The sequence below is a fragment of the Callorhinchus milii genome, unplaced genomic scaffold (assembly GCF_018977255.1).
Source record: "Callorhinchus milii isolate IMCB2004 unplaced genomic scaffold, IMCB_Cmil_1.0 Scaffold3, whole genome shotgun sequence".
NCBI classification, from domain to species: domain Eukaryota; kingdom Metazoa; phylum Chordata; class Chondrichthyes; order Chimaeriformes; family Callorhinchidae; genus Callorhinchus; species Callorhinchus milii.
In genome coordinates, this window is record NW_024704744.1 from 58,670,470 (window position 1) to 58,682,619 (window position 12,150).

The 12,150-nt window shown below is 41.9% G+C and overlaps 1 non-coding gene across 1 annotated transcript; it reads right to left on the minus strand.

The window, feature by feature from the left end:
- Positions 1 to 2,233: 2,233 nt before the first annotated feature.
- trnae-cuc lies at positions 2,234 to 2,305 on the minus strand. The gene has a single exon. It is a non-coding gene; the product is annotated as a tRNA-Glu (tRNA).
- Between the last annotated feature and the right edge of the window lie 9,845 nt (positions 2,306 to 12,150).

Genomic DNA, 12,150 nt, shown 5'->3' on the forward strand with positions numbered 1-12,150 from the left:
GAAATCTGAGTAAATGTAATTTCCCATAGTGCAGGACACCTGCAAAGTTAACAAGAAAAGGGAATACAAAGTAAATAGAGAAGCAGTGCTTAGATGATACCAAGCTTGAGTTTTAAAACCCTGCAGAATGTAGGAAGAATGAAAGGCTGAGAGAGGAAAGGCATTTTAACTTTCAGATCATTGGAAAGGATGAGTTATAGGATGAGATGGTGACATGATTGATTTCAACACATTAATTACTACATTTTGAACATATACAATACAGTATTTCTCCCTCTGTAACGTTTTAAGTAGAATTCCAAATGCTGATGTTCAATTAGACTTTCTTATTGGAACTGCCAAACACTGTAATTGCTTCTCAATTTGTCACAAAAAGGGGACACCAGAAAGAGACAATCATTGCATAAAAGTTTGTCAGATCTGCATGGTTGAAAAGGAAATTGAAAATTGGTTGTGAATTAAAAGCAGTTAGAGTGGAGCCTGGCACATAATTTGTTGGCCAACGTTCATCACTGATGGATTCAGTTTATTTCTGCCTGCAGTGACTATGGCAGAAATCAAAATGCTCACATTTTTCCCCAGCTGCTTGTGGGTTCACTCTCTATAGCACTGCTGTCACTGTCAGGTATAGAGGGTCACTGCATACAGTACACCAACATCTTACAAAACATCTCTCTTGAGATAAGTAAATAATTCTGTCAACTCAGCATACATTGATTCCAAAGTCATGCTGTGTTAAGCAGTTTTGTTTTGAGCTCCCTTGATAACTCAATTGATAAGGTTACTGCCCAGTGTGAAAATAAGCCTCTCAGACGGGTTGCAGGTATGTGCTGAGTTGGCTTATTTCAGCCAGGACAATAGTAGAGGCACCATGGCTTATTCAGTGCTCCTGGGCTGGGAGTGAACAAAATCAGCTATGTGTTCAGTTTCTGATTGCTATCTGGTTAACACGGGAGCGGGTGCCTGTGGGATGTTGACAGGATGGGGACAGGATCAGGCTGTGATATCTCCATGGTTGAATAGCCTACTGACACTCATTGGCATCTAAGTGACCTGATTGCTAAAAATAGGGATCTTTTTGTTACTTGTTTACAATAGGAAATCCTAGCTGTGTGTGCTTCTAACAGGAAAGTGCACTAACCATATTGATGCAGACCGTAGGCGTACCCAGCATTTGTACACTATCCCCATTAACATTTGGAGTGGCGGGATGGGGAGAGGCTGAGGAGAAGTGAGGCCCCAGGCCATGTATATATGAGTGTGTTTGTTTGAGAGGAGGAGAGTGGACTGGGAATAGTCTGAGCGAATTGGAGAGTTGCAGGAGATGGGCTAAGTCTGAGTGGGAACCAGGCCAAGTTTTCTTCACGAGTCTTGTTCTTGGGAAGATTCATAAGCTCCACCTAATCTTCAGAGGCGTGGATGAGCTATATGTAATCTAGTTGCTGAGACTGGCAACCTTGCTCAGCCAGACACCAATAGAAGAGAGCTGAGCAGAACAGGAAGTGACCTTCAGCTCAGCGAGAATCACAGTTAAGTCAAAGCCGTCCTCTTAAATTCCTGTCTAGTTACAAGTCAGCAAAATAGCCACTTGGACAAAGTCCACCTTACCATTATTGCTGCGCAGCCTTTTAATTAAACAGACTTTCAATCAATCCCTTTGTTCCTTCAGGCTGCAACTGTAATCCACACGCTGGTTTTCCTCTGCAATTACAGTCTTTCAAGTGCTGCTTTATCAGTGTATGAATAATATAAATATATTGATCTTTGCAGTGAATACACAACATAAAAGTTACTGTTTTTTTAAAAAAAACATCTCATCAGCACATTGTTTTGCTGCTCATGAACCCTCTGAACGCCTTCGAACCTGTTCCGTCATTTAATTAGATCATGGCTGATCTGTACCTCAACTAATCATTTCAATCCCAATTTCCTGCTTTCTCCCCATATTCCTTAATACCCTGACCTGCCAAAAGTCTATCAACCTCACTCTTGAATAATAATAATAATCCTTGCATTTGATATAGCGCTTTTCACGTCTTTTAGACGGCTCAAAGTGCTTCACAGAATATACTTTAAAGTGAATTGACTGTATATTTGTGGGTGAAATGTGGCAGCCAATTGCCCACAGCAGTGTCCCACAGACAGTCGTGGATTGAAATGACCAGTTTATTATTGTTTTTTTTCTTGAGGGATTATTATTAAGCATGTGGAGTAAAGAAACTTGCCCAAGGTTTCGCCCTGCCGAGAATCGAACCCAGGTCTCTCGCTTGAGAGGCGAGTGCTCTAACCACTGAGCTACAGGACTCCATGAAGGTGTGGATGGATCCAGCATCCATGGCCTTTTGGGAGAGAATTCCAGATTTCTATCACCCTTTGAGTGAAAAAATGCTTCCTGATTTCACTCTAAAACTGCTTGGCTCCAATTTTAAGACTACGCCCCCTTGTTTTGGATTCCCCCACCAGAGGAAATAGCTTCTCTGTATCTACCCTATCAAATCCCTTTATCATCTTAAACACCTCAACCAAATCATCCCTCAACCTTCTAAACTCAAGGGAATACAATCCAAGTTTACGAAGCCTTTCCTCATAACTTAACCCTTTTAGGCCTAGTAACAGTCTGGTGAACCTGCGTTGCACCCCCTCCAGGATCAATATATCTTTCCTAAGATGTGGTGCCCAAAACTGAACGCAGTCTCCAGATGGGGTCAGACTAATGCTCTATGCAGCTGAAGCATCATTTCTTCCCCTTTGTATTCCAGGCCCCTTGAGATGAAGGCCAACATTCCATCGCCTTTTTAATTACTTTTTGCACCTGGGAACTAGTTTTTAGTGATTTGACTCACTCACCTCACAAGCAAGAGACCTGGGTTCTATTCCCGGTAGAGCGAAACGTTGGAAAAATTTCCTTATTCCACACGCCTCTGTTTACTGAGCAGTAAGTAGTAACCCAATTGTTAGTTGATTGACGGATCGCTTTTCCGGGGGTAATAATCCCTTCAAAAAAAAAAATTGGTCGCTTCAATCCTTGACTGTTTGTGGGACACTGCTGTGCGCAATTGGCTGCCACGTTTCGCCCATAAAGTACACTGTCAATTCACTTTGCAGTATATTCTGTGAAGCGCTTTGAGATGTCTTGAAGACGTGATGAGGCACTATATCAAATACAAGGATTATTATTTGAGTCAGTACTGCAGTTGTTCTGGGGTTTGGTATAATAATTAATAGATTGAAAGTATTGTAGAAGGATTGAAATCTGAAAATGGGAAAAAAAAACAGTGCAAATAAAATTCACTTTTTGTGAACCCCTTTGGCTGTTGAACAAATGGAATCTGGGGAATTCCTGCTTCCCAGGGTTGACTGGTTGCGTAAGGCTTCAGCCTGTGAAAAACACTAATCCTGCATAATAAAGTTGTTTGATGTCAGGAGGTGATCTTATGACTGCAGTATTAAACCAGAATTACACTAATAGATATCTAGTTACAATTTTAATTGTTACATTTACTGAAAAATTATATTTTAGACTCTTGAAATCTGCTTTCCCTTTGTTCTTCTGTGTCCTCCCACCCCTTCCCCTGCCCCAAAGCTCTCTCAGTTCCATTTCTAGTTCTTAAAATCTGAATTTATGTAATTTGTAATCGTCATGTAATCTGTTTTTTCAATACCTTATATTCCTAAACATCAAACTTAAAAATATTTTGCTCTTTTCTTCCTTCTTCTGATTCCCACCACCCACTGTGGGAACAAGTCGAAAAATAAAAATCTGATTTGGTTGGTTGAATGCTGACTTTAAAGTTTGTTGTTTCAGTGAGTCAGGAACCAGAAGGACAGTAACTGATATAGTGACTTCAGTGTCTGGCAATAAATCTCTTGACATTTCTTTATGCATCAAAGCAGGAGGACGGCTGTCACGGAACAAATGATATGCTGGACATCAAACCTTGCCTTTGGCACACCACGGGTTAAGTTTATTTTGTACCTGTTGTAAATGAAAATAAATAACTACTCCACCATATTACTCTTAAATTCTGACAGCTAATCAATCCTTTTCTGAAGCTCGGTATTCAAAATATCAAAGTCCCAAGCCTATTTTACTGTCACATTGTATAGTTAGCTGTTTTATTATTTTCCTTTCTCTTATACAAATTGTTCCACTGAATGAGTCATGAGCTGCACAGATGATGCAAGGAGCATGGCAGAGATTCAAATCATGATATCATTGATGGAACAGCCCTTTGAAAACGGGCAAAATCCTTATACAAGTGTGAGTGAAAGGTCAGTGTGATTCAGCATTTGAAAGTGGCTTACGTTGCATCATTTGCATAACACTTCATAATTGGTACCTGAGACGTACATAATAATAATAATCCTTGCATTTGATATAGCGCTTTTCACATCTTCGAGGCGTCTCACACAATATGCTGTAAAGTGAATTGACTGTGTATTTGTGGGCTACATCGTTTATTGTTAAAAACAGTTTTAATAGGAAGTATGAATAACTTTCTTTTTTTCTAAATAGATTTGAGCTAATTCTGCTCACCTTGTTATCCTCTTGTAACAAATGATAATATCTGCATTTGATATAGTACCTTATTACATTGTCAAAGTAATTCACAGGATTTACTGCAAAGTGTAGCTAGTGACTGTGGAGTCCAGTAGCTTAGTGGTTAAAGAACTTGCCTCGCAAGCAAAAGGATCTGTGTTCGATTCCCAGCAGGGTGAAACATTGGGCAAGTTTCCTTACTACACACACTTTTGTTCACCTAGCAGTAAGTAGGAACCCGGTTGTTAGTTGATGGCAGATCACTTTTCCGCAGGTAATAATCCCTTCAAACAAAATAATAGTAATTTGGTCACTCAATCCAAAACTGTTTGTGGGACACTGCTGTGTGCAATTGGCTGCCGGGTTTCACCCACAAAATATACAGTCAACTAACTTTACAGTATATTCTGTGAAGCACTTTGAGACATCTCGAAGATATGATAGGGCTATATTAAATGCAAGGGTTATTATTATTATTTGTAGGCAAATGCCAATTTGTACACAGCGCTGTCACACAAACTGCCCTGAAGTGAGTGACCAATTTTAAATGGTGGTGATTTTAGCAATAGATTTGCTGTTTAGTGCACGAAATGAGCTGTATTTGTGTGTCACACATTCCTCTCCTCCCACGTCTGACATCTCAGTAATAATAACCGAAAAGCCAGATTTGTGGGAATGAACACCTGACTTGAGGATTATGGACTTACATGGCTGGTTAGCAGTTTTTTTGTTTCGTAACAAGCAACTAACTGGGAGTCAGATACAATGATTTATGAACTACAGTCAAAATTCCAATGCCACAGGCCCAGCTTCTTGATCTCCACCATTAGCAAAGCCCACATTCAGGTCCATTTAATGCTTTACATAGAAATGGACCAATAAAATGACCCCGATTAGAGTTTGTCATATAATGATTGCAGTGGATAACCTATTTTAGACAAGCAACTAAGAGTTTGCTATTAACTGCTTATGTTCCAAATTGGTTGCTACAAGCAGAGAAAAGATTGACAAACAGAAGTGGTAATACAATACTCAAAACACTGGTACAAACTGGCAGCAGGAGTTATATTCAAGTTAATGCTTTGCTTTTTGTTTAATGCACAGTAACTCTATTAAAGTACCTTAAGAGAGGGCCTGAATACAGAGGCATTTTGTAAGGAACTGCATTGTTTCAATGTGATCATTTACCAATGGTTTTCATGGGTAATTTGCCCATGAAGGATGTTTGAATTCTGCATCACAGCAAAGGTGCATTGGTTGCTTCGGTGGAGTAATTGTAACATGACTCCTATACTTGTTACAAAACAAAACTGAATGACTTTTAGGTCAAGTGTTAATTCAAACCCAACAATGGCAATTCAGCCAAAGTTTGGAGGCTTGAAGTAAAAGGAGGCTCCTGCTGTAGGTGCAGAGGGGTCTACTATTATATTTGGGTCACAATTGCTACATTCATAAATAGCAATTCCTAACTCTAGCCAGTGCTTGACTCTAGAATTCCACTGAGACATTGAATGCAGTTGAGAAATGTATACGAGTGTTTTCAGTTCAGTTTCTAGTGGGCATGAACCTATCTTATCAAAGTAGCACAAAATTGTCAATTGTTAATGAGGAATCTGAGTCATGGTAATGGAGACTTCTGCTGGGAACTGAACATACTGCACACCGACCCACTGGAACTCGAATTCGATCTACTTCTACAGCAGAATTCCCAAGCCACCTTCCTACCTTCCCTGCCCTCCACCCTCCCTGATCCCAACTCCCCCACCTCCCCCTCCAATCCCACCCACCAACCCTCCCCACCACCCACCCCGCTCGGGTCTCAATCCCTGACTGTCCAGCGCCTTGGGACATCCTCCTGACGCGAAATGCGCTATAGAATTGTAATTTTGTATTGTATGTCATGTAAAAGACGGAGTGTGGCCTACAGAATGCACGCTTGCAACAGTATCCAGTACAAAAAGGTTGCAAATTAGTGCCATTGAATTTGGAGCTTGCCTGTTGGAGGAAGCATTGGTGGAGAGTGTTGGATGTGGCTTCCAATGGTAGGTCCAGGACTCAAAGAGCTGCAATGTGTTACATTGCAAAGCCGAACTGAACACTGTTTGCAACCATTATTTTCAAAAAGGCAGTTTTCACTTGAAGCCACAGTAAGACTTAAGGGTGCTGCACTGTACACTGTGGAGAATATAAGTGGGTGCACTGGTGGGCGATGCCATCTATATTTTATGTTTTGTGATTTTCCATGAGGCATAGTAAAATGACCTACTTTTCTTCTTAAACTCATAATTGTATAAAATGTTTCAACAAGCAGCAACAGTGAACAACAAAGTCAGAGAACTCCCATATGGATAAAAAAACCAATGTTATTATACACAGTATGAGCAAGAACTACCCATTACAATGAGAGCAATATAAGAGAAAGAAAAAAACTTTGGCTATGTGGATTTAAGACAAGTGGTGATAAACTTACAAGCCTATTCCAGATTGCCATTGTGCCAATGGCTTGACTTAACTCAACCCAGTGACTATTTCAGATGGTCACTACAAATTCTGGTCATAGCTGTCCTTTAGATGAGACGTTACAGTGAGTTCCCATCTGCCTATTCAGATGGACTTTAAAGATCTCATGGCACTATTTGAAAAGAGAAAAGTAGTTTCTCCTGGTGTCCTGGTTAACAATTCCCAAGATAAAGTCACATTTAACTTAATTGCAGTGCGCAAATTGGTGTTTGCCTACAAATACACAGTCACTATACATTACAATAAAATCCTGTGAAGCTTTTTGAGGTATTTAGATGATGGGATAAGGTACGATATCAAATGCTGTTATTATAGTTGGTTAATCACTGTTCATCAATTCATCCCTGGCTGCTGTTGACTTTGTCTTTGCGTTTCCGGAGGATGGAAAGCTACAGGAAGGCCCTTGCAGGAAAAATCCAAGGCCACAAGCTTTCTGTACTTCAACAGTCGCTAAGACGTTGCCAGACTTAGAGCATTAATCACTTCAACAAAAATAATAATAATTTGTTCATTCAATCCACGAATGTTTGTGGGACACTGCTGTTTCGCCCACAAGATATACAGTCAATCCACTTTATATTCTGTGAAGAGCTTTGAGACGTCTCAAAGATGTGATAAAGCGCTATATCAAATGCAAGGATTATTATTATTATTATCTGTACCCTGGAATGCTCCTATGTAAATCCTAACTCCAAACACTCCCAGACCAACCTAAATTTATCCCATTCACTGATAGCCCTGAACGCTAATCATTTTAAGGTTTATTTTCCAGGATTAGATTTTTCCAGCATTATACTGATGAAGAACTGCTGACACGCAAGAGGAAAAGGTTCAAGAGATCTGACAGTTCACCCTGTAACCTAAGATACAAACCAGAAGTGAAACTACAATTCCTGCTCCTATCGCCTACTCTATTTCTTCCAGTATTATCTTTCTAAAAGCAAACAATCTGAGGGCGAGAGGCTAGTCCACACAACACGAATCATGTCAAGGGTGGAGTCTCGCGTGGAGTATAAACATAGACTATTTATGCTGATTGGCCTGTTTCTGTGCTGTACATTCTTTGTAAATTTACGTAAGTCATGTTTTCATACCCACATCTCTGACACTATGCTTGTTCCCTATTTTGTGATCTCAGGTATCAGTTATACAACAACAACATGCATTTATATAGTGCCCTTCCCGAGGGGTAGTACTTTGGTATATGGTTCGTACAGTAATAAATAAAAAAAACTTCACACTTGATTTATGAACTCCTCCAATCTGGGTTTTGTGCTGCTCACAGCACAGAGATAGCCCTGGTCAAAGTGACAAATGATATTCTGTCCACCTGTGACCAGGGCTCTCTTTGTCTCCTCATCCTTCTCGACCGTTTTCGATAATGTTGACCAACTCTATTCTTCTCCACCGCCTTTCCCCTCACCTCCACCTCAATGGTTCTGTTCTTGCCTGGTTCCAATCCTACCTTTCCTACCATCTGCACTTCGCGGCCACCAACAGCTTCTCCTCTCGTCCCCGCATGGTCATGTGTGGCATCCCTCAGGACTCTGTCCTCGGTTCCCTCCTCTTTAATCTATACATCTCGCTGATGTCAACCGCAGGCATAGGGTCAATTTCCACATGTATGCGGATGACACATAACTCTATCTCAGCGCCTCCACCCTCGACTCCAAAACCATTAATGTCCTAACTAATTGTCTATCTGCCGTCAAGTCCTGTACGAGAGCCAACTCCCTCCAGCTCAATGTTCGCAAGACAGAGGCCTTCCTGCTTGGCTCCCGGCAGCGCCTCCTCACCTCAGCTGCTGACACTCACCATTTGTGGCTGCTATCTTCACCTCACCAAGCCAATCCAAAACCTCAGTGTCCTTTTCAATCCTCAGTTATCCTTCAAAACCCACATTTGTGCCATGACCCATTCCGCCTTTCCACATCTCCGCAATATTGCCCACCTCCGCCACTGCTGCTGAGACTCTGATCCACACTTTCATTAAATCCCGGCTTGACTACGCTAACCGCCTCCTCACTGGATTTCTTCTCTCCACAAGCTGCAGATTACTCAGAACTCTGCAGCTCGTGTCCTCTCCCACACCAGGCTCTGGGAACCTATCACCCCCATTCTTGCCTGGCTGCACTGGCTCCTCATTCCTCAGAGAATTGAGTACAAAACCCTCTTTCTTACCTTCAAGGCCTTCCACAGTCTTTCTCCCCACTTCCTCTCCGACCTCATAACCGCATATCAGCTTGTCCGCTCCCTCCGTTCGGGGGACACGGGCCTGCTTCAGGACTCCGACAGTTCTGGCCCCACCATTGGCAGTCGGGCATTCAGCACCTCTGCCCGCACACTCTGGAGCGCTATCCTGCAATCCCTCTACCTCACCCCCTCTCTTGCATCCTTCAAGTCCCGTCTGCAGACCTTCAGCTTCTATCATGCCTTCGGCCACCCTCCCACCCCAAACCCCCCTGCCCTCCTCCCCTTCTGACCCCAACCCCCAGCTCGGGACCAAAACCCCTGATTGTCCAGTGCCCTGAGACATCTTTCTGACTTGAAGGGTGCAATACAAGTGTAATTTGTTGTTGTTGTTGATTTAGTGCCTTTCACTTACGGAGGTCGGTCCATCTCAAAGCACATCACAGGGGATACTATAGAGTGTAGTGACTGTATTAATTACAGATGATCTTATGTACACTCAATGCATTTGCACATTTTCCATCAAAAGTGACTAGCTCGAGGGCAACTGTTTGAGTCAAGTGCTCTCGACTGCTGTTCTGGCTGAGGTTAGTTAACTCAGCCCTGATTGAGGATCAATCCTGCAGTTTGTAGAGCTCAGGGCACCGTATAATGCACTATATTTACTGAAGGAACCCAAGTTGTCTGCATTTAAACTCTTGTTGGCTGGTAATGAAGTTTTCTGTTCACTGTGAGTATCTCTCACAGCCTGGAATGCCCCTTGAACGATAAACCTTTGGGATGTTGCTGGCATCATAACATATCACTATCATACTGCAAGTCACAAGGTTTTCACTTCCCTTCATGTCAGTGAAAAGCGGAGCTCAAGTCTTTTATATATAGCTGTGGTCAGTCGTCAGAACTTTCACTTAACATTTGTTTTGGTGTTCTTGAGTTTAAGTTATATAACCCAGTGCTTGTTTGCAGCTCAACATCCCTTTTGGAATAAATGGGGAAGTAAAAGGTCAGAGGTTTCAGGATTGTGGTAATTCGATGACACAGCACCTTGAGGGTGAATTCCAAGCCATGACTATCTTACCAAAGGAACTAGTATAACATTTAAATATATGCACCCACCTGTTTATTTTTAAATGAGTTCCTCTTCCACTGCTCTCTACTGCTGCCTTGCTTCCTCCTTCCATAAAGCGAGTCGGATGATCTGTCAAGGACTTCCCCATCGTTACTCTTGGTACCACGTCATGTCTAGCCAAGCTTTAGTTCATTATGAGTGCTTCACAATTTTGGCCCAAGAGCTAATTTATGATGCCTAGTGGGACTGGAAGAGTTCAGTAGCATAGTCCACCTCATCCTAACATGAGAGATGCTGCACCATCTCAATGTGGTTTGAAAAAGTACACACATGGGCTCAAAAATATTTAATTACGCATCAGACCACAGAAAATAATCTTAGTTTAAACTTTAAAGGCACAACATTTCAGCAAATGTCATGAGTATAAAGTTGACTTGATTTTTATATTTAGATATCTAGATTCTGCAGTGGTTCCTTTTTCTTACCGGAAATTTTTTAAAGAAATTACATTTCTTATTATTGATGCATCCTTTTTGTGGTTTGATGCCAAACTGCTTAAAAAAAAACGTAGATCTATTCAGTGTGCCTTTTCTATCTGGTGTTTGGGAGCTGCACAGAGAAAGATGATCTTTCAGGTGCTGGAACTTTTCCACCAGAGTCACAGCAATGTTCAAGGATTCTTCAAGCCGTTTTACTTTGAACCCATCAGAGCATTCTTGCCCAGCTTCAGGTTGTAGGTTACATTTAAGAAGCTGGGGGATGGTGACGAATGTTTCTGTGAACCTCTGCCAAGAAGGCAGCGATGTCCTGTAGCTTCTGCCATGCTGGCTACAACAACAACAACAAATTACATTTATATTGCACCTTTCACGTCGGGAGGACATCCCAAGGTGCTGACAGTCAGGGATTTGGAACCGAGCTGGGGGTTGGGATCAGGTGGGGGTGGAGGGCAGGGAGGATAGGGGTAGAAGGCGCGTTCAGAGGAGAGTAAGGAGGCAAGGCAAGGAGTAAGCAGGGAGCAAGGTGAAGGAACTGTGGGATGAATTTCCAAAGGGTGGAGGTAGAGAGGCTGAAGGCCTTACTGATGATTTGGGGACAGGCAGGGTGGGGGGTGTGGAGCAGGCCAGAGCATGCTGAGTGATCTCTGGGCTAGAGATCTCTGCTGTTCACCTGCATCTTCGACTGAAGCTTGCCCCTACAGAGTGCCATTGTTGAAAGTGGCCATCAGCCCCTGACCCAGTAACTGACACAGGGGTAGTTGAGGGGAAAATAAATTGTTCCAATAACCAGACAGATGAGTTGTGTAGAACTGGCCCAGTGAAAGTGAACACCCTCAGAGACATCATGATCAGGTGTTGAGGGAGATTCAGTGTGGTTTCACAAACCCAGCTGATGAAAGGGTATATTAAAATGATCAGGATCACTACGTACAGGTTAGTGACTTCACATATCTTGAGGGAAATTCTCAATTTAAGGATGAGAACCAAATATTTTTTCTGTGTATCTCGCAAGAAGGTCACCAGATCTAGAGATAAGATGCGACAGGTTCATATTTTAAGTCTTGCTTTGCATCAAAAAACATCCCTCTGAAAAGAAAGAAAGTTTCACTTAACAAAACATGTAGTCCGCCCTATTATAACAAGATGATAGCATGTTTATGTCAACATGTATCAACAGTAAATCAACATGGGTCTTAAAGCAATCTGAAACACCAGAATTTGAGAAACAAACTAAAAGTGGATTGAACTCCATCTGTTAATGATGCCAAGGTTTTTACGCTGATAATGGTTGATTTCTTAATGTTTTGAGATAAAGCTTACAGAATTTTACT